The sequence below is a fragment of the Tachypleus tridentatus genome, chromosome 1 (genome assembly GCF_004210375.1).
Source record: "Tachypleus tridentatus isolate NWPU-2018 chromosome 1, ASM421037v1, whole genome shotgun sequence".
NCBI lineage: Eukaryota > Metazoa > Arthropoda > Merostomata > Xiphosura > Limulidae > Tachypleus > Tachypleus tridentatus.
The window spans coordinates 82,912,678-82,935,866 of NC_134825.1; positions in this window are offsets into that span (position 1 = coordinate 82,912,678).

The following is a 23,189-nucleotide window of genomic DNA, read 5'->3' on the forward strand; positions in this document are numbered from 1 at the left end:
TGTGTTTTTTGTTGCTATTTTTGTGGAGGGAAGTATAAACATTGGTTTTGTTTTGAGCTCATTTTTGAGATGTAGACCATATTTTCCATGCTATAATGTAAGACACTCCGTAATCTGAATTTTTCTTTAAATAACCATACAGTAATGTATCGAACTGGCTAGGAGTTTGTACAGGTGTGAATAAACAGCCCAGTCTTTTGAAGCATATTTAGTTACCTCAGCATAAAAAAAAAGTATAAAAGATTTATTTGTCTTGGTCAAAGCATGATTTCACAGTAGAGCGTTTGCTTGGTAGACGGTACCCAAATTTAACCCCTCATATTGTGATGAGAAACCTAAGTGCTGGCTACTCAAAGTTATGGTTGTGCTAAGGACATCGGTTTCACTGTTATCCTGCAACTGTGGAGGATCGTGAAATTAACAGCTAATTTATTTATCCGTTCTCATCCCCAAACTACCTATGGCAGCGCCACTCTGAGAGACATAATTGTACTACTTGGCATGGCTTTGGCTAATAAGATAAATGTCCGAATTATTTTGTCGTTGATACATTTCTTTTAGTTTTGGAGAGCCGTATTGAAACTAAACACTTTTTTTTTTCAAATCCAACATTTCTAAGTTAACTGAAGTCAAGTTCAGCGAAGCGTCCCCCGACCACTAGACACAGTTACTTCTTAACACAAGTTACTCCCTACACTAGACACAGACACTTCTTAACACAAGTTACTTCCTCCACTATACACCGTCACTTTTTAACACAAGTTACTTCCTCCACTAGACACAGTCACTTTTTAACACAAATTACTTCCTACACTAGACACAGTTACTTCTTAACACAAATTACTTCCTACACTAGACACAGTTACTTCTTAACACAAATTACTTCCTACACTAGACACAGTTACTTCTTAACACAAATTACTTCCTACACTAGACACAGTTAGTTCTTACACTAGACACAGTTACTTCTTAACACAACTTACTTCCTACACTAGACACAGTTAGTTCTTACACTAGACACAGTTAGTTCTTACACTAGACACAGTTACTTCTTAACACAAATTACTTCCTACACTAGACACAGTTACTTCTTAACACAAGTTACTTCCTACACTAGACACAGACACTTCTAAGCACAAGTTACTTCCTCCACTATACACAGTCACTTTTTAACACAAGTTACTTCCTCCACTAGACACAGTTACTTCTTAACACAAATTACTTCCTACACTAGACACAGACACTTCTAAGCACAAGTTACTTCCTCCACTATACACAGTCACTTTTTAACACAAGTTACTTCCTCCACTAGACACAGTCACTTCTTAACACAAATTACTTCCTACACTAGACACAGTCACTTCTTAACACAAATTACTTTCTACACTAGACACAGTTACTTCTTAACACAAATTACTTCCTACACTAGACACAGTTACTTCTTAACACAAATTACTTCCTACACTAGACACAGTTACTTCTTAACAGAATTTACTTCCTACATTAGACACAGTTAGTTCTTACACTAGACACAGTTAGTTCTTACACTAGACACAGCTACTTCTTAACACAAATTACTTCCTACACTAGACACAGTCACTTATTAACACAAGTTACTTCCTCAAGTTCATGACCACATAGGCACTCAAGGTGTGTTCTTCTGTTATCTGATGTAACCGTCCAAAATGATCGATTCTTCTTTTCGCAGCCAGTTCTTTCATCTAAATGTTCGTAAGCTACTATTTAATTACATGTAGTTGTTTTTTTTTAAGTTTGCTCTCTACATTGTTGGAGGATATACAGGTATGTAGTTATCCTTTGATAAATTTTTTTAGGTAAAATATTCAGGTTCAAATTGAGTTGAGTGGACAGAACTGCCTGTTGAAGACGTTTCAAGAAATGTGTAGTTTTCTGTTTATATTCCTCTCCGCATGTTTCTATTTTCCGTCAGTTCACACGGAATATTTGTTGATTTTCTTTATTACTTTATGCACTGTAGTTTCTCTATTGGTCTAACTGTGGTTAGCAATCAACAGTGTCACTTTACATATACCTTGATGATAGAGCAAAGATAACAGTGCCAGTTTACATGTATCTTGATGATTTAACCACAAATGCTGTCACTACGTTTTTCTCAGTACAGAATGAGCAGTAGCATTTTGTTTTTGTTTTTTACATTTTAAATGTTCTTCATCGGTGTTACGAGGATAACCACATTAATTTACACAGTGCCTGCCAGTACATCAGGGTGACGAGGTTAGCCACGTTAATCTACACAGTGCCAACTCCTTTCTTACTAGATATCTCAACTTGTGCACTACTGTCAGAACCTCAAATAGTATTTCTGCATGAGCCAGCTTGTGCTGCTTATCTAAGTACATAAACATCATTTACTCCACAGACTTATAGGCCCGGCGTGGCCAGGTGGTTCAGACACTCGACTCGTAATCTGAGAGTTGCGGGTTCGAATCCCCGTCACACCAAACATGCTCCCCCTTTAAGCCGTGAATGCGTTATAATGTGACGGTCAATCTCACTATTCGTTGGTGAAAAGTATCCCAAGAGTTGGCGGTGGTGATGACTAGGTGCCTTCTCTCTAGTCCTACACTGCAAAATTAGGGACGGCTAACTCGAATTGCTCTCGTGTAGCTATGCGCGATATTCAAAGTAAACAAACAAACCACACACTTATATGACACCACACACCACCTTACGCCACTGATAACGGCAGACAAAATGTAATATTATTCCGTAAGCCTCAAAGTGGATCGGCAATTGTAACTTGCATTCAATATTCGGATAAAGATGGAACATAAAGGAACACATGCCACTCTTGTTAACGTAAATTGGAACTTAGAATTTCAAATGCTTGAATCCTCCACCTAGTGGCTCAACAGTAAGTATTAAGGCTGCTAACGCTAAAAGCCTTGTTTCAGTACACAGCACGGAGAGCCTATTGTGTAGATTTGGTTTAACAAAAAACAAACATTTGCCAGTTTGTGAGAACTTACATTTCTAAGTAGATTTCAGTAGTTTCCTCGCTACTTTTTTTTGTTTTTTTACAACTCTAGTGCTGCTCGCATTATGGATTACGTTATCATAGCTGGGGAAGACTTTGTGGTTCTATAAGACAATTAATAACAGCATCTACCGATGAATAACAAAAACATTGGTGCGTCTAATAAACCTTTCACATGCAACAGTTCACAAATCAAATGTCGTGTTCATTTGGTAACCCTGAATCTGATGGTTTATATATATTGTTATTTGTATATATAAGTATATACCTAGAGAGACATAAAAAGTTGAGTACTTTCTATTAAAGAGTTTTGAATATGTGAAGCAGCTAGTCACTTAAGAACGTCAGCCGATAGTTAGTAGGTACTGTGATACCACCAAAGGTTCGGAAAAATATGTAACAGTCTTTTCCAACGCAGAATAGTTACACACACACGCAGATAATGAGGAGTTCTTTAACTTGGAAATTTAAAATTTTTAAAATGTAGATATTTGTTCTCCTTAACGGCACTGGAAAATAAAGGAAAGATAGATAAACTTGAAAGAACAGGAGCATTCACAACTCGTACCCCAGCTGGGGTAAGCAAAGTGTGGAGTCTTTTAAGAAGTGAAGGCCAATGAATGCAAAAGGGTAGTGGCAAAAACTGTCCACATGACCCAGGCGATACTTCATAACACAATCGAGAAAGATCTTCGTCCGGAAAAGTGACACAGATCATTTGTGGGAAATTTGCTTCCATGACATATTTGTTTAACTTTCGCATAACTGTAAGCACTCGAACAGATATACATGCTATTTCGTACGAAGACATACGGATCAAATCGCTAGACGCAAACACTACGGATTTTCTTGTGATCGGGCTGTTGAAACTTGTACTAGGAAACCGACGTCTTTCGCACGCTAGACTGATTTATTGAAAGAAATCAGGTCTGAGGGATGAACTGTGGTTATGACAGACGTAAGACAGAGATTTTTTACAAACAAGAAGGAGTCATCAATGGCCGCGGCACTTGAAGTAATTTTAGGCAGGATTGGAATAAATTAATTAATCTGTGAGTTCTTTGTTTCCAATTTTATTTGCTATACATTTGTGCGCCAAGAATACCAAGCATGGGGTGAGCATATACCACATTTGATTTTGTTACTTATCAGGAACACTACAGGCCTATTGTCAAATTTAAATTGTTTTAGGCAGTATTAGAGTAAATTACTCTGTGAGACCTAGGTCGTAGTGAAATACATCAGTCGAAAAGGTTTGACTTCTTGACTCCAAAATCGTAATTTGATTTCAAATCGGTTAAAAACTATGAGCTAAAAGTTTGTAACAAAAAACAACAACAAACAAACGCGGAGCCATTCTTTGAGTCACTATGAAGCAGCAAGACATTAAGAAAAACTACATGATAGAAGAATTATTAAGTTCCACGGTCGTCAGATAGAGCATGATGGATGCAATGAACTCCAAAATCGTTTCAGTATAACATATTCGATCGATGTATATATACATGTATTATTTTGCCACTAATTTGCTACTAAAACTAGCCTTTTATACAATTATGTTTTAAACAATTTATTTTTACAGGTTTCATTACTTTGGAAAACAACTGTTTGAAAAATATTTTTGACAAGTTTGAATGTAAATGAATGCATCATTAAGTTATATTTCTTTACAGAAAAGAACCATATTTCTGTACTATTTTAAGCGACAAAACATTTACACTAACTTACAAAAATATGGAACAATTTATTAGCAATTTTCATTATAAGGCAAATAAAAAATATAAAAAAATTAGATCTCATGAAATCATATATATATATGACATTTCTTTTTATTTTGTCTAACTTCAAAATATATTCTTCTCTCATGTTCGAATAGACATAAATTACATTTATACTTTGTTGTTTGAAAATATTACCACGTCAGTGTTAATTCCTTCCACAGACTTAGGTTAGGTATTGCACAACAGTTAGCATACTTACACTATGAATCTGAATAGCCATTGTCCACACCGGTTGCAGTAAAGACATGCGCAGTGGGTGCTCTGTAGTACCGGAGGTCAAATAATACTTTTCGGTAAGATAAGACTTTTCAAAGAATGGGTTGAAGGTATGTTCTGTTTACTAGCTTCTTAATCTCAAGTCTATCAGTTCAAAATTATGAACCATTAGATAGCACGCTGTGCGATTTTTTCTTTAAAATTCTGTAACAACTAAATTTTCATAGATTTTATACGTACTTTTATTTGAGTCTGATTTCCCATAACTTCGTCTTAAAAACTGCGAATATGTACAAAATTAAAGACGACTGTAACGAAATAAAGTATTATACGAAGCTGACAGTTATCTCGAGAAAAAGAGAGAGGAATAGATAACTTTCAGGAATATTTATTTACCACTGTTACTTAACTTGATGAAACCATAGCAACAAAGATATTGTTCTCAAGCACAAAATATTATTCGTCTGGGAAACAAATTACATTTCAGACGTATTCTGTTTTCTCGATAAATCATAAAGATATTAAGGTAGATAGATTAATGTCAATATGTATATCAATTTTGAAATTTAAAAAAACTCTTTTAATAAACCTCTCATATTGTAGCTAGGTTTACAGCTTCTGTTGAAAGTGGCCAAGGTAGCAAGGTTTACAGCTTTTGTTGAAAGTGGTCGAGGTAGCTAGGTTTACAGCTTCTGTTGAAAGAGGTCGAAGTGGCTTAGTTTACAGCTTATATTGAAAGTGGCCGAAGTAGCTTGGTTTAGAGCTTCTATTAAAAGTGGCCAAGGTAGCTAGGTTTATAGCTTCTGTTGAAAGTGGTCGAGGTAGAAATGTTTACAGCTTCTGTTGAAGGGGGGTGAAGTAGCTTGGTTTACAGCTTCTGTTGAAAGTGGTCGAGGTAGAAATGTTTACAGCTTCTGTTGAAGGGGGTGAAGTAGCTTGGTTTACAGCTTCTGTTGAAAGTGGTCGAGGTAGATAGGTTTATAGCTTATGTTGAAAGTGGTCAAGGTAGAAATGTTTACAGCTTCTGTTGAAGGGGGTGAAGTAGCTTGGTTTACAGCTTCTATTGAAAGTGGCCGAAGTAGCTTGGTTTAGAGCTACTATTAAAAGTGGCCAAGGTAGCTAGGTTTACAGCTTCTATTGAAAGTGGTCGAGGTATAAAGGTTTACAGCTTCTGTTGAAAGTGGTCGAATACTCGTTTTTACATTATAACACTTCTTGATCAACACCAAAATTTTACATGTTCGGTTGTCATGTTGAAGGTAAAGATACAACTTCTGGCCATTCGCTGGGATATCAGTAAGTCTACGGATTTACAATGCTAAAATCAGGAATTCGATTCTTTATCGCTGGATACAGCAGATCGACCGACGTGGTTTTGTTATAAGAAAACTTGCACATACAGTTTTAATATACTTGAAGTAGCCTAGCGTTCATAAGCAGTGTTTAAATGTTAGTAACACAACCAAACAGGATTTTGCCTTTTATTTAATCTTTTAATGTAGATTGTGTTTTGTTTTTTTTCATAAAGTACGTTTTAGTAACGTTCGATATAGATCACACATGAAAGAACAAATAAAAATATTAATTAATGATTTTCGTATAACTTTTAGTCTGGAATGTCACATTCAGTTTATTAATAAATTTAGATACTGACGCAGAAGCTGATAAATTTTAAATATATTTATATATATGTCACATATTTTGTAATCTTACACATAAAATTCAGTTTAAAACTTTAGGAGGAAATTTATGTTTTGCTAAGAAGAATAACAGGTTTACATTTACACAAGTTTTAGCTACAACATTATAACAAATTATCTTGACACACACAGTATCAAATTCTGAGTCATTTCTTCCTGTTCTGCAGTAATTTAGTTATGTAGATAAGTAACATGAACTTGTAAACAAACTTTGCTTAATCAGTGATATAAACTTTGCTTAAAAGGAAGAGAACGCCTTTCTCTTTACTTTGCGATGGAGTAAAATCTACCACGCGACCTTCTCTCAAGATACAAACAACATCGTTAAACTATTCAAAATAAACAAACACGACCAAACAAGGACGACTTCAACTGAAGTGGTAACCAGCCCTATTGGTTAGAACCACAAGACATATTCTCGCGCGGAAATGTTAAATAGCCCGAGGACACTGTTGAAGAATCACCTGCAGTTCATCATATTTTAGCTTAATTGGTCTCAGGTGTCATCGTTAAAGAAATGCGTTCTGATTGATAATGTAAATTAAAACGGTTTGAATTCATTTATAAATATAATATACAGTCAGAAACATCTGAGAAAATATTGTTTCGAGTATAGAATTTTAATGATTTTTCCAAACGTCAATAAAAGATTCGGATCGTGTAGTTTCAAGTTAATTTTGTTATGTTAGCTTAAAACTGGAGAACATTCTTAAGGTAACTAATATCTAAACAGACTATCTACCGTGTGCATCAAAAATAGCACACCCTAGACAGACATGTGCATTTTGACTAACTTAGTTCTAAACTTTAAATGAATTCATCACTGACTACCTCAACAAAAATGAATAGTTGGCGTTGGTGATGACGTGTGTTAGCAAACAGTGAGTTATATTTGGATCGTGTTGCGTGTTACGACCGGAACAGAACTAAATTGTTGTAGATTTCGAAAGGTTTTAAGTTTTACTACATTTGGGGTTACATCTGGAAGGTAGTGTTTGTTTGTTTGTTTTATGAATTTCGCACAAAGCTACTCGAGGGCTATCTGTGCTAGCCGTCCCTAATTTAACAGTGTAAGACTAGAGGGAAGGCAGCTAGTCATCACCACCCACCACCCACTCTTGGGTTATTCTTTTACCAACGAATAGTGGGATTGACTGTCACATTATAACGCCCCCACGGCTGAAAGGGTGAGTATGTTTGGTGTGACGGGGATGCGAACCCGCGACCCTCAGATTACGAGTCGCACGCCTGAACACGCTTGGCCATGCCGGGCCCTCTGGAAGGTATACTGTACTTGTTGTATCTACCTAGACCTTGGCCATGGAAGGGCGCGAGAATGTACATATATAAAACCAATTAATTAAAAATAAGCTATACATTTTTTAATTCCTGTTTTGCTTTGGTGGTTTGTTTTGAATTTCGCGCAAAGCTACACTAGGGCTATCTGTGTTAGCCGTCCCTAATTTAGCAGTGTAAGCCTAGAGGAAAAGCAGTTAGTCATCACCACCCACCGCCGACTCTTGGGCAACTCTTTTAATAAGGAATAATAGGGTTTAACGTCACATTATAACGTAATCACGGCTAAAAGGTCAAGCATGTTTGGTGTGACGCGGATTACGATGCGAGCGCCTTAACCATCTGGCCATGCCGAGCCGTTCTCTTTTGGAGAATAATTAAACCTTGTTTAACACCTTGTGACGAATTTACTATTACACATTTGTTTTAATAGCGATGTTCGTAGAAGTTAAATGTATATTCAGAAATGCATGTAATTTATATTTATAAATCTGTATTGTAAAACTTCCGTCTATTCACTAAAGTTGTACAAGATTTTCGAGTGTAAGAATCAACAACGTACAATATGTATATGCAAATACTAATGATTGCCAGTATTGCTACCTTGGCTGAAATCTCTAGAGAGTCTCCTCTCAAACATATAAAAGGTGACAATGCAACGTGAAGAAACAGTATATACTGTTGGTTTGCTAAGTTGGTATACGATAAACCTCGGAAGCAAAAACTATGAATAACGCTTATTACTCTTGTAACTACAGATATTTAACCAGGCATGTTTGTAAATTTCGGACGTTACAAACTGTTCAACTTCAACTGATTAACGTCGGATGTTAATATTTTTACAAAGACATTATATAACTTCAGTGATCAGAGAAGAGTTAGATAGCTTCTCGTTAAGAGAATTGAAGTTCCTGATCATATGGAAGACTCAGTATTGTTTGTAAGTTGAAAGATTCTGTATATAAATTATTATTTGTAATAACAGTTATTATAATTGGTATTATTTTTCGTGTATTAAAATATGTTTGTTTTAAGAATGACGATTAAATTTTACTATTCGGTCAAACGAGGGTAGCCTATATGGTAGCGGTATGTACTATTTATTGACCACCTAAGTTACTTCTGGCCTGTCAATTCAACATTATAAAAATTATACGTAAAAAAAAAAACTTCTATGTGTAGCTTTACGCGAAAATCTCCAAAAACCTCACAAAGCGTCTCTTCTGAAATTAAAATGTAATAAAGAACTACAGAAATTATTCATAAATTTGATTTAATTGCAGTATGAATACATTATGTAAATATCGTTTAAAAAAGAAGTTCGATCATGAGAAAACTGCTCATGAGATCAGGTTAATTGTGCTGTGCTTATTCAAGTTAAAACCAGAAGACTGTATAAATATTTACTAATAGAAACTCAATATAATTGAGTCACCACACTCAGTCAAATAGAGTTGATTGTTGTTGTTAATCACAAAGATACAAGAAAAGCCATATTTGCTCTGTCCACCTCTGGTATTAAAATCGGTTTTTGGTGTTAGAAGCCCCCAGTCTTACCACTGAGCTACCGGGGATAAAAATCTTGAGATAGTAGCACATGTACAAAGCATGTTGACTGGTTTATGTGGAGCGATGACAGTGGTAATACGATCTTTAAATCAATTATACCATCTAAAGTAAGTACAAATCTGTAATTCCTTGGCCAAGACAACTTTACACTTTTCTCAATCCTAGTCCTGTTTAATAAATAAGGCACACACGCCTTTCTATTTTATAAATGAGTGAGAGTGAATTAAGCGATAAGATGTAATACACGGCCACGTAGTAAAATGTTATACGATTTGAAGTTATTACTAATTCATTTCATTAATCCAAAATGCATTTAAACGCTTAATTTTACACTATTGACTCTACCCTAATTTCTCACCTCCTCCAAGATATAATTTACCCTGTTCTGAGTTGCGAGCGCGACCCACATTTTGAGAAATGCTGGAATAAGGTAAATAGCATTAAACAAGTAGAAAAATTATATAAATCAACTATATCGTGTCCATGTACACTTTGTTGGCAGTGTTATCAACAGACGACAAGGTAACAAGGTAATACAGGTTTTTGCTATATAATATTACATTGTCATATCTATCAGGTGGTGAGCTAGTATTCTATAGAAGATCTAAACATTGGTGGTTTCACAACACACTTTAGTTCGTTATTGGTACTCTAGCATATAAACATGATTTTAGCTGCCGTATCATGGCTCACACAATGGTTCTGAGTTTGTTGGTTTCTCCCCCTCCCCCAAGTACAAATTTCTAGCTCGTAACTCCGTCAGCTCTTGGCCGATTTGAGATCTAATTACAGTTTTGGACTCAGGAAGCCAGACCCTTTCTATTATTAGTTTTGGACTCAGGAAGCCAGACCCTTTCTATTATTAGTTTTGGACTCAGGAAGCCAGACCCTTTCTATTATTACAATTTTGGACTCAGAAAGCTAAACCCTTTCTATTATTACAGTTTTGGACTCAGAAAGCCAGACCCTTTCTATTATTACAGTTTTGGACTCAGAAAGCCAGACCCTTTCTATTATTACGAATTATAATTTATCCCGGACTAGTCTTCGATTTATTATGCTGCGTACGTTACGTAGTATAATTTCAAATAGCCGAAAATTTTAATTTAAAGTTAAAAGGTAATTGAATGTCGATATGTATCAAATTTATGTCATTTGCCAACAAAATTTATAAACACAATTTCCTTTTCTGTATTTTAATGTATAATAACGGTTATTAGAAATAATTATTACAAATAATGGTTTATATACAAAAGTTTTACAAATTGACAGGCAGTATTAAGCCTTCTATCTAATCTGAAACTGAATATTTTATCAACCTTCTAGAAGAGCGAATTAATTCTATGTTTATATTGTTACACTTCACTTAACGGCTAGCCTCACGGCATTAAGAAGCTGACTTTTCTCCGACAAAGATATCTCATGTATACATAGAAATATCGACGTCTGAAGTCAATTCCCTGAAATTAAACGATTTACAATGTTCGAAATCCATTAACGTTCCTAGTCAAATATTTGTGGTTTACCGATTAATAAACGTTTATCAAGTTATAGCTTCCGAGGTTTATAGTATACTGACTTTAAGGTGAAGTTATAGAAAGTTCACTTGACCGAACAATACTGCTATGTACAGATGTATATATATATATAAGTGCTGTTGATTCTTACTCTCGAGAATCTTCTACAAATTTAGAGGTAAGGCGGGACTTTCGCAATATACGTTTAACAACATAAATTACATACATTTCTAAATTTATATTAAACTAAAAACAAACATATTTTTTAAAGTAATACTAAATCTGTTACTTTAACATATTTGACCACACCAAAAGCTTCATAGATTCACTTACTCTAATACTGCCTAAAATGATTTCAATTTGAGTGTAGGCTGGTAGTGATCACGTTGAGTAATAAAATCCAAGTGGATATCCTCGCACCCGATGCTTGGTATTGATGGTGCACAAAAATCTTTATAACATACATATATATATATAAGCCAAATGTCAGTCACACTCGATTTCTCAGACTTTCGTGAGTTACACGAATCCAATTCAATTGTTTTCTGTTATAATACTTCCTCTTTTAATCACTTGTTCTCATTTTTGTTGAATCTTATCTCTAACATAGGTATAAATAGCTTCTAAATTTCGGCACTTTTTTTCTGCTATATGCAATTTGTCAAGGAAACAACCATGCATGTGTTACGTATTATAATTTATCTCGGATAAGCATCCAATTTATTGTTATGTATTTTATGTATTTCGAATTCAAATAACCCGAACTGAGTTAAATATTTTATCTAATATATAACGTATATATATACATTGATACCAATTCATTAAACATCATACGTTATCAAAGAATCACACAACTTCATTAATCATGACATTACATAACACAATCACTATAAATATCTTCATTATCATAATATTGCATAGCATATGAAAGTGTATCCACAGAAATGTTATATTTTTGGTATAAACCTGACATAATCAAGAATCACATGAATGAGGAGTTCTTCGAAAGATGGGAACGGTTTCAACAGGAATTTTCTTGTTAAGTTTTCCAATCAATTGACATATGTGACAAGTTTTACAAAAGTAAGAAACATCTTGCCTAAATTTTGGCCAAAAGACATGTCTCATAATTTGGTTACATGTCCTGTTGGTACGTAAATTACCTCCCATGAGAAGTTCATGGTCAACTATCAATATTTTAGAATGATATGCTTTGGGAACAATGATCTGATAAATTACAGCCCAGTTCTCTGAAGTTGGTACATTTGGTGGTCTCCATTTTCTCATGAGCACACCACTTTTGAATAAGTAACCAGTTCAAACTTTCTCCAGTTCATTTTTAGGAGTGTATATTTAAATAGTTAATAAATCTGTAGATTTTTTTTTCTCAGTCATCAGTCTACTTCTAGCAAATGGAACTTCACCAGGTGAACTAGATTCTTTACGTCCATCATTGAGATTCACCAAGGAGTTGCCAGTAGGACAGTTATTTACAAGATCTACATTTGATCCAAATATCGTCTGAGACGTATCTTTGTGTCATTCTGTGAATATGTCTATATTGTTTGTTTCTGGCTTAATTTCTTACCTTGAACTCGAGTCACAACAGACGTCTGGATTATCCTCAACAACAACATCATCTTTATATGAAACACTGATCAGCTCGCTATCCATTTTGGGTTCAGGAACAACTTTTCCCCAAGTCAAATCGTTTCTCAACAATAATGATACACCCTTAACTGATAGAGTAGGTCGTACTCAAACCACAAGTGGTTCTGTAACTAGGTCTGACGTTAAATAAATGTTATGAAGAGGAACATAAACCAAGCCTGAGCAATAACTGATTCATTCTTGGCAGAACTCGAATCTAAAGGCAATACACCTTCTAACAACAATGATCGAGTCGTCCTAGTATCAAGTGGAATACGTATGTGTATGAAATTAACATTGTCACTTGTCAAAGACAGAACCAACAGACACAGAAAATCTAAATTACCCTTAACTATGTCAACTTTTTAAACCACTGGCCAAATCAACAACATTGAGTGATATAGTGAAACTATATCCATATGTGAATACGAATGCACTAGACCTTGCCTCCTTTACTTTTTCGTTTTTCAAACATTAACAAACAGACATAACATAACCAGTTTTTTCACAAAAATGGCAGACAGGCCTTGATTGTTTTGATGAAGCTGACTGTCAGAAGATCTTGAACTAAAGGAGCTGGATTTTTGAGAAGAATCCTCAGTTTTAATGGACTGGACAGCTACAAGTTTTTCCTCAGTTGGCAAGAATTTCTTTTTATGAAAAGTGGTTTTATGTCTTAAAGTGTAACCACCAGAGAGAACAGCTGCTTCCCGTAGTGTTTCAACATTCTATTCATCCAAGTAGGTTTTGAGGTCGTCACTTTCACAACATTTAAATTCCTCAGTTAAGTATAATTGTCATAGTTTGTCGAAACTGTTGCCAGTATGAAAAGAATTATATCGTCGATCAAAATAAGTTTCTTTTTCGCGGTCGAATTCCATTTGAGTTTGGCTTTCTTGCTTTCAATAACCTTGAAACTTTTGACAATAAACTTCAGGTAGTAATTCGTGTGTTTTGAGAATAGCTGATTTAACTTGATCATAATCTGTACAACCTTCTAGAGAGAGAGCTGCATAAGTTTCTTGTGCTTTACAAGTTAAAACACTTTATAATAATAATGGCCACTTCTCTGTTGGCCATTCCCTGGTTTGGGCAACTTTCTCAAAATGTTGGAAATATTTATAAACTTCGCTTTCATTGAATGGCGTTACTTTAATATATCGATTGAGTTCAAAGTTGTCATTTTGTCTTCGTCAATCGAAGTTGAGTCCAATTTCCATTCCTTTCAGCCAACTTTCCTTTTCGGCTTCGATACAAGCTTGTTCTTTCTTTTTTTTGGCTTCCAAACGAATTTATTTGGGCTTGAGACTTAATTTTTTATTTCAGGTTCGATTTGGGCTTGCTATTTCTCGGTTTCGATACGGGCTTGTTCAAGTTCAATTTCTCTCAGTTTTAGCTAGATTTCTAACTTATCTTTACTACTCATCTCTGATTGGCTAGTTGTGACGCTAGAGTATGCCCCTAATGCTTTCTCTGACAACAAATCATAATCGACTAGTTTTTCAATAATACGCTTTTTGGTTAATTTTTCTCACTGATGTTTGACTTCTAATTATAAAACTTTGTCAATTTCAAGCAATGCACTTTTGTTATACCTTTCTAGTTGTTCGAGGAAGGGTGATTTAAGAAAAGCTTGATAATCACACATGATCAGTCTTATTAGCACTGATAAATATAAACGAAATTACGATTTTAATTTTAATTTAGACCGAATGTTGTCTCTGATTCAGATCTCGAACACAAGCTTTAAATTCATTATGTTACTTATTATGATTTCAAATAACCTGAACTTAGTTAGATTGTAACTTGGATTTAGAAATTAACTGAATGTTGATATGTATCAAATTTGTGATTTTTGTCAACAAGATTGATACACAATTTTATTTCTTAACACAAATATATTTTAATATACAAACAACAATACAATTTATAATGATTGTTATTACAAATACATATTACAAATAATGATTTATATACAGAACTTTTGCAAATTTACAAACAATACTGAGGCTTCTATCTGGTCTGGAACTTAATATTTTATCGATGGTTCACGATAACCAAATTAATTCTGAGTTGATATTATTACATTTAATGGCTAGCTAGCTACCTCACTATTCGTGGGTGGCCTCACACCGTTTGTAAGCTGACTTTTCTCCTACGAAAATATCTAATATCCCTGTAGAAATACTAACACAGTTATAGTTTCCGAAGTTCATAGTACAGTAACTGTAGCAAACCAACTGAAAACTGTCTCTTGGCACGTTTATTTATAAACTTCAGGCAAGGTTCTCAGCGTTGGCAAGAATGTAAAACATATAATGTTGATTCTTACACTTGAGAATCTTCTACAAATGTAGTTAATTCAACAATATAATTTACACGCATTTCTAAATATATATTTAACTAAAACAAACGTGGATATTAAAAATATATATATTAGTAAATCCATTACCTGTGTGTGACACGACATCATCCATATCTTTATGACGTCACACTGGGTAGAATCTGAATAGAAAGGTCGGGAAGACTTCTGTGATTGAAGATATTGAAGTGCATTCGCGCCCTATTACCTCCTGTGAAAAATAAGTAAACATTAGCGCAAATCTATGATTGGAGATTATTAGAAAGAAGTTTTTGTTAAAACGCACTGAATATACCGATTATTTATAGGGAAGAAGATACTTTTCCAAAGATGTTTTTGTTTGTTTGAAATTAAGCACAAAGCTACACAACGGACAATTTATGTTCTGCCCACCACGGGTATCGAAACCAGATTTCTAATGGTAGGAGTCCGCAAACATACCGCTGTGCTACTTGTGGGGCTCCTTGAAAGAAAAGAAGAGTTTATGTAATCACATGATCATCGTATGTATTAATATTTTATCTAAAGGCATTAAAATGTATCATGTTTGTTCAATTATATATAGTAGATTCAGGATTAACAACTTGCATGTTCCTGGGAAAGGAAATTTTATATTTCTTTTATGAAATGCCAGTTTTATACGGAATAGCTTTAGTTGGAGTCATTTTCATCGGTTTTTATTATAGTAAAACTATTTTTCATAAAAGGAGGAAAGATCTCGTAGATTAATTTACTCTAATCTTGCCTAAAAGAATTTCAAGTGTTGTGATTTTTGAGAATTCCCTCTTGTTATATCTTACAACTTATAACAAATCACAGAATTGTGGTTGAAAATTATTTCTTCTGAATTTATCGTATTATGTTTTTTACAGTTTATTCAGACTTTCAAAATAAACAAACTTTTCATACTACATACACGTCTCTCCACAGATTAACAAAATAAAAATAGCTTATTGTGTAGTCTATCGCTCAACAACAATCAAAACATTGAAAACATTCATTATACAAAATAAGGTACATATATAAGTATGTAAACAAACCGTGTACCGTACTTGTAACGACTGTTTGAGGAAAACCTCTACAATTTTTAACATATTGTTAGCAAATACAGTTTTGTTGGTACTTGTGACACATTGTTTACCATAGAATTCTGCGACCAATTACGATTTACAAGTACTGATTTACTCAGATTACGCAAAAGCTTCCCTGTTACGTTATTGTTTGTTTGTTTTGGAATTTCGCACAAAGCTACTCGAGGGCTATCTGTGCTAGCTGTCCCTAATTTAGCAGTGTAAGACTAAATGGAAGGCAGCTAGTCATCACCACCCACCGCCAACTCTTGGGCTACTCTTTTACCAACGAAAAGTGGGATTGACCGTCACATTATACGCCTCTACGGCTGGGAGGGCGAGCATGTTTAGCGCGACGCTGTTACGTTAATTGCATTGTTTGTAAGAACAAAAATTAGGTTATATTTCAATAAAGTTTCATTATATTTCATTACGACTTTCATTTTGAAACTGTTTTATATTGTAAAATGTAATTTTTGTCCAATTTAATATATTAATTGGTAAAATTCTTACTTGCGATCGTCACAAGAAATTATAAACTGATTATATTTTCAGCTTATTTGACTTTTTTGCTTTCTCATTATTTTAGGAGTAACCCAGTATTTTCTTTCATGTTTTTGCCATGATCAAATTAAAATTAATGACTTCAACTTAACATTATAGCTTCTCCTTAATAATCGTTATAATACAAAAATGCTGAAACAGCTGGTTCTCACAAATATTGCTAGAGTTCCTGTCGCTAGCTAGCTGCTGTTAGTATATGTACACGGTAAACCATCAATTGCCTTGTAAAGAACTCCCATGTGTAGGGAAGTTTTAAGCTTTTTACTTCATGAAGTATTCCAAAAGGCTCTAGAACACTTCAATGGGTTTTGGTTAGGGCTTCGATCTAATCAAGACGTTTTGTAGATATTGTTTGCTACACACTATCACCGGATACTGCATCAGGTTTGCCATGTGCGATATATCCCTGAAAGAGGTATGGTCTTAGAATCCTCTTGGTGCAGTCACTCACGGTTAACGTAACCATCATCAGTGGATCATTCTGAACCAACTAAAACCACCATACAATTTCGACTAATTTTCAAGGTTTGGACTAAACTCTCATCAAAAATATTTTCCAAGCCATTCTACCTGAAGCACTTTCTAGTTATTTATATTCGTCGTTGCACACTGTATTCTTTATCGTAATTATAACGCTCAAAGTAACATGAGAATCGACGCCTAGTTAACTCCAGCCTTCACTTTTCATTAACGCTTTGTGAGATAGGTTTTCATGCTAGACATTTGAGTTCATTGTACATTCCAAACTTCGTTAATTTTGGTTTGCTGGGCAGAATACTACATTATCATGTCAGGTGTTCTTTTTTGTTTTCTTTTTCCATTTTTCAACATGCTATTCTTAATGGCAGGCTGTCATTTGTTGGTAGGCTGCCGTGTTACTAACACTGATAAATTCAATGTTTCATTATATTACAGTTCCTCTTTAAAAGTCTATGAGCTTCTATTTCTACGACTTTTTTAACCCCAATTAATTGGACATGATTACTACCAAACTTTTATAAACCATACACAGAAAAAAAATCGCATGTGGAAGCATAGAAAGAAGAAAACAGCGTAGCATTCACTTGGTATCTGTTGATAATCGACTGTTTCGATGTTTATAATCTACATATACGCTGTGACTTTTACTGTATCGGTACACGTGTTACTTTGGTAGCAGTATCTGACGAACTTAGAAATCACGTGATAATATATTTCACTTGTTACAGTCTCGATAAACATATTACATCGGTATCAGAATCTAATATCCTATTATAACGGAACTTACGATGTATACATCCAAAACTAGGATTTCAGAAACTACTACACCGGTCATCACCGTGTCATAACCATGCAATACGTTTATAACTAGATTGTATTGTTATAGCTGAGCAATAAATGAAACAATTGAAATTTCCACAAAAATTTTATTTTTCAGATTTAAGCAAAAAAAATTATGAACAAAAAAATAAGTTTCATGTATAAAACAATCAAAAAACAAACTTGAAATATTTTTTTTCTTTAGTGAAAATCTCATAAATGTTGCAACAGAAAAGTAAGACACTTTCATTGATAACTGTAGTTACAATGAATTACTTCAGTAAACTGTACTTCATGATGTAACGCTGTGATAATACTCATTTTTAAACTAAAATTTCAATAAAATCCTTTTTCTCAAGGATAGTGAAAATTATTGGCTGTTATGTACGAATATACTGTTGTGGAACTGTCAGTCAATTCCAGAAAATACCATAGGACCAATAACCATCCGCAGAAACTAGTAGGTACTTGGAGTGAGGACATTTTTTGCTAGTACTTAGTAATCACGTCATAATGTATTTCAGTTGTTACAGTCTCGGTAAACATGTTACATAAGGAGCAGTAATCACATAATATTTCACTCGTTCGAAACACTGGATACAAATGTTAAATTGCTTACAGCAGCCTACACATGGTGCAATCGTTTCTGAAACGCTTAGTCTGTTAGAGAGAGTAAAACCAATATCAATCTGACTTACACTTTACTCACCTGAACTGCTATAAACAGTCAAAATGCATGTGCTACACTATTGACTTTGTACATAATTATAATATGTCACTTTTTTTATAACACCATCCGTTTTTTACATGTTACAATAACAAAAAAGCTATGTGAACTCTTCACTTGCTACAAGCAGTTAAGATACGCGTGTATAACTAGTTTATGCACAGTTATTACTGGATAAAACATTTCCTTTGGTACGGACATTGTGAATACATATGTTACACACAGATATGTGTAGTAAACCTGTAACCTAGTTACATACTTGTTAGATGATGGAACGCTGCAAGAAGATTTACAACGCTAAAATCAGATGTTCGATTCCCTTAGGTGGGCTCAACAGATAATCCGATGTGACTTTGCTATAAGAAACACACATACACGCTGTAAGACTTTGTCTCATGATTATTATTAGATATGCTGCAAATGGTAGTAGTACATAACTAAAGAGAGCATTAAACTGTGATTCAATTAACTTTCACGATTTGAAGTACAGTAGTTCCGATATTAACTTGATTTCGTGAAGTTTCTAAATGATTAACAAGAAGTAAGAACTACTGATGGACATCTTTATGTGGGAATTGTTTAAAGTAGGTTTGGCTGCTCGTGAATTCTGACAAAATCTATAAACGGAGCTCTCAGACACTTTGTTTTATAGGGAATATTTCTTTTGTTTTATTGGTTTAACCTGTTGATTACATATCCTTAGCATTTTATTCAAAACATCACATGATTGATGGTTTAAAAAATATTCATTTTTGCGAAGGTTTTTTTGTTTTTTCGGTATCATGTGAACAATAATAATTAAAAGCCAGTTATTGCAAGTTTCTATGTAAAGTCAGAGATTATCTTATTACACATCTGAGATTGGAGTTAAATCATTATAGTTGTATTTTTTGTTTTGTTTTTGTGTGTTCTATGGGCATCCTATAAAGGACATAAATATAAAAACTAAATTAACTTAAATAGTTACTTTACTCTCAAGTAGCTCTTTTAAACTTCTTAGATAATGTTTATTTATTTACTAAAGATTACTCTAAGTCTTGCATATAGTTAAAAAAAACTATACAAAGCGTTGTATATAACATAAAACTGTTTCGAAACATCACCATTTCGCTACGTTCGGTATACTCTTTTTTATGACTGTGCATTTTGATAATAGTCATACAAACTATGGCAAAAGGTTTCATCGTACGACTGTCATATCTAAAGCACACCAACCGTACCTGGGTGTTTTCCATAATCCATATAGTGTCCCCTCCCCCGTTTTAACAGTCCAAACGCAAAGAAATCCATAGGCGCTACGCCCAGAGACTTGAATGTTATGTTTTCTTACAACATAGCACGAATACTAATTTAACTATCCAGTTCCTTGAGATATACGACGATTGAAACGGGGGGGGGATCATTGGAGTGAGCTCATAACCTGTAACCCCTGTTTCCAAAGAAAGATTCTTCCTGATTATGTGCTGTTGACGCGGATTTTACAATGAGCCTTTGTGTTTGTGGATTGTTTCTTGTTATAAGAAGCAGCACTTTGTTTATCACGACGGAAGTCTCTTTGTAAATTGTCCTGAATTTCCAAATTGATCCATATTCCTATGTTTTCTAATGCCATTAAGTATAAGGGATATTCCGAGTTTGAACACATCTTTTCGCTCTGAGTGTATGAATATTTTGCGCTGTTTGTTGATATCCTATCTACTTAACTTCAAACAATGTCCAAATATAGTTTGAAATACATGCTGTTCCACCGTGGTTTATACTGATTGTTTGTTTGTTTGTTTGGAATTAAGAACAATGCTGCCCCCCGCTAGTACAGTGGTAAGTCTCAGGATTTACAACGCTAAAATCAGGGGTTCGAATCCCCTCGGTGGGCTTAGCAGATAGCCCAATGTGGCTTTGCTATAAGAAAAAAAAACACACACACATAAGCACAATGCTACTCAATGGACTATCCGTACTCTGCCCACCACTGTTGTCGAAACCCAGTTTCTAGCTGTGTGAGTGCGCAGACATGCCGCTGTGCCACTGGATGCTGTGAGTGTCATGAAACTTGTTAATTTGTTTACTCAAAATATTTTTAATGTAGCCTACTCAACCCTCTGCACAAATTAGATTATATCCAATGTTCAACAGATATAACCTTCAATTTACTCTCAACATTACGAACTTAGTGTACAATAAAAAATGTATGTGTACATATAAAGCATTGTATTTTTCACAAAAAGTTGTAAAAGTAAGTTTATAGACATCAGTCGATAGAAAACCGAGCGTGTATCAACTACAAAGTCCAATTTTAAGTATTATTTTATATTTTTTTTATCGATTTTTCCATATTGTTTAAAGTTCTAAGACAGCGTAAGTGTCATACACGGGCATGACTTCGAACAAACATATTAGCTCATTTTTATTATTTTGCGTTATTAAGAGAAGGGAGCTCAGGTAAAAATCAAATGTCGTGCAAGTTAGTGTAAAAATATTCGACTTAAAATATTGCTTGTCAAAATGATGAACCAAGTACTTCGATGAAATTAAATTAAATACATTTGTATGAATAAATTATAATATTATATTCAGAGTAAACAGATCTTCAACTATAAACATTCACTGCTTGTGGGAAAGTAAATATTAACTATTTGAAAATAGCAAGCATGTTTAACCCTAACCTACGCAAAGCTACACATATATATAAATTACAGAAAAAAACCTAAGTTTATTTTCTTTTTTTCATATTTACCGTAAAACTACACAATGGACTATTTCAGCTTTGCCCATCACAGTGGGTTTTTAGTGCATAAGTCCTCAAACATACTGCTGAGCCACTTGCAGGAAAACACCAAAGTAATATTCAGATTAGACAAAAAAAGACAAAAGAAACTCGAATTTCAATAACGAAAAACACTAAATACATGGTTTAGGAAATGACAAAGGAATCTTTGTTTTCATCTGTTATAAAATAATATTAAAAAGAGAATGAAATACTTACTCATTTGATATTATGACAAAAATATTTTAGTTTTAAAGCCATAATATAATTACATCCATTCCCAACTAAAATAAAAATAAACTGCTCTTTAGTCGAAGTTTCAGAAAAATTCCTTGTTGAAAAATAAGAGCAGCAGTTGTGAACTTTGAGGCTTCTATGTTCATGATGATTTTCAAATAAAAGATGGATTTGGATAATACTTCGCCTTTGGCCAAATAAAAAAAAACCTTCTCTAGGGGATTGAGCATGAGCTTAACAGCAAAAATAAAATAAGAACTTTATTATCTAAGCTACGCTTCAAGTAATGAATAATAGAGAACATAAAAGTTCACATAGATTAGATGAAACTAGAAGTAAATAACCTCCAGGTAGTTAGCTATTTATCTAAAGTTGATTTCCCTTTTAGTTTCTTTGGTTGTTTATTTAGAACAAAAGACACATTAGGTTATCTGCCGTGTTCATCGCAGTGTATTATCCTCCAAACTTTAGTGTTGTAAGTCCCCTATCGGAAGACCCCTTGTGAGTGTTCGAACTATTATTTAATCGAATGCGTCACAAAAAATATCATCTCTTACCTTTATATTTTATAAAGATTTCCTTATAGTGCAATTCTAGTCCCCAGTGGCTCAGAGATAAGTCTGCAGGCGTAAAACACCGGGTTTCGATACTCTTGATGGGTTCAGGACAGAGGGCTCATTGTGCAGCTTTCTGCTTCACATTAACGACTATATCATGAAAGTTTTATTTAATCGTGTAAGTTTCAAACAGTGCACTCTAAATAGAAAAATATTCGTGTAATATCATAAAGTAATGAGGTATATACTAGTACTGGGTCATACAGATACAGTATAAGGAGCAATGCACTCGTATAAACTCATATTAATGTATTCTATCTAACTAAAATGGTGGCTTGGTTGATTAACAAAGTAAGCGTCCGTTTAATGTTATAATGATATAATCCAATGAGGGAAATAGCTTCATATCAGCTTTATTGTAAGGTTATATTCATATAGTCCGTTCAAATAAGTAATAACCTGAGGTTAGAGGAGTGATATCTGACAGGAAGTAGCTCTCTGTGCTGTATTCCACTAATCTAGTTTAGTATTCTGGAAGGTTTTAAAATAATTTTCGTCTCAAACACGTACAAATAGACATACGCCAGAAAGTTAACATAGCTATGACATTATATAACTATATTTTCGAACTAAGAGAAAATTACATATATCTTGTTTGTGAACTCTTATTGGTTGTTTTTTTTTTCAGTTCATAAGACAATGATGGAGAATTTAGATAGCACATAAAATAAACAAAAAGAAAAGAACTAATATAACAAAGTTATATAATAGAATCAACTTGAGAACTGCATTTTAACCAACACATTTAGAGAACAGTACTTGTCATGTAACTTGTTGAGTTGGTTATTCAAAATAGTTTTA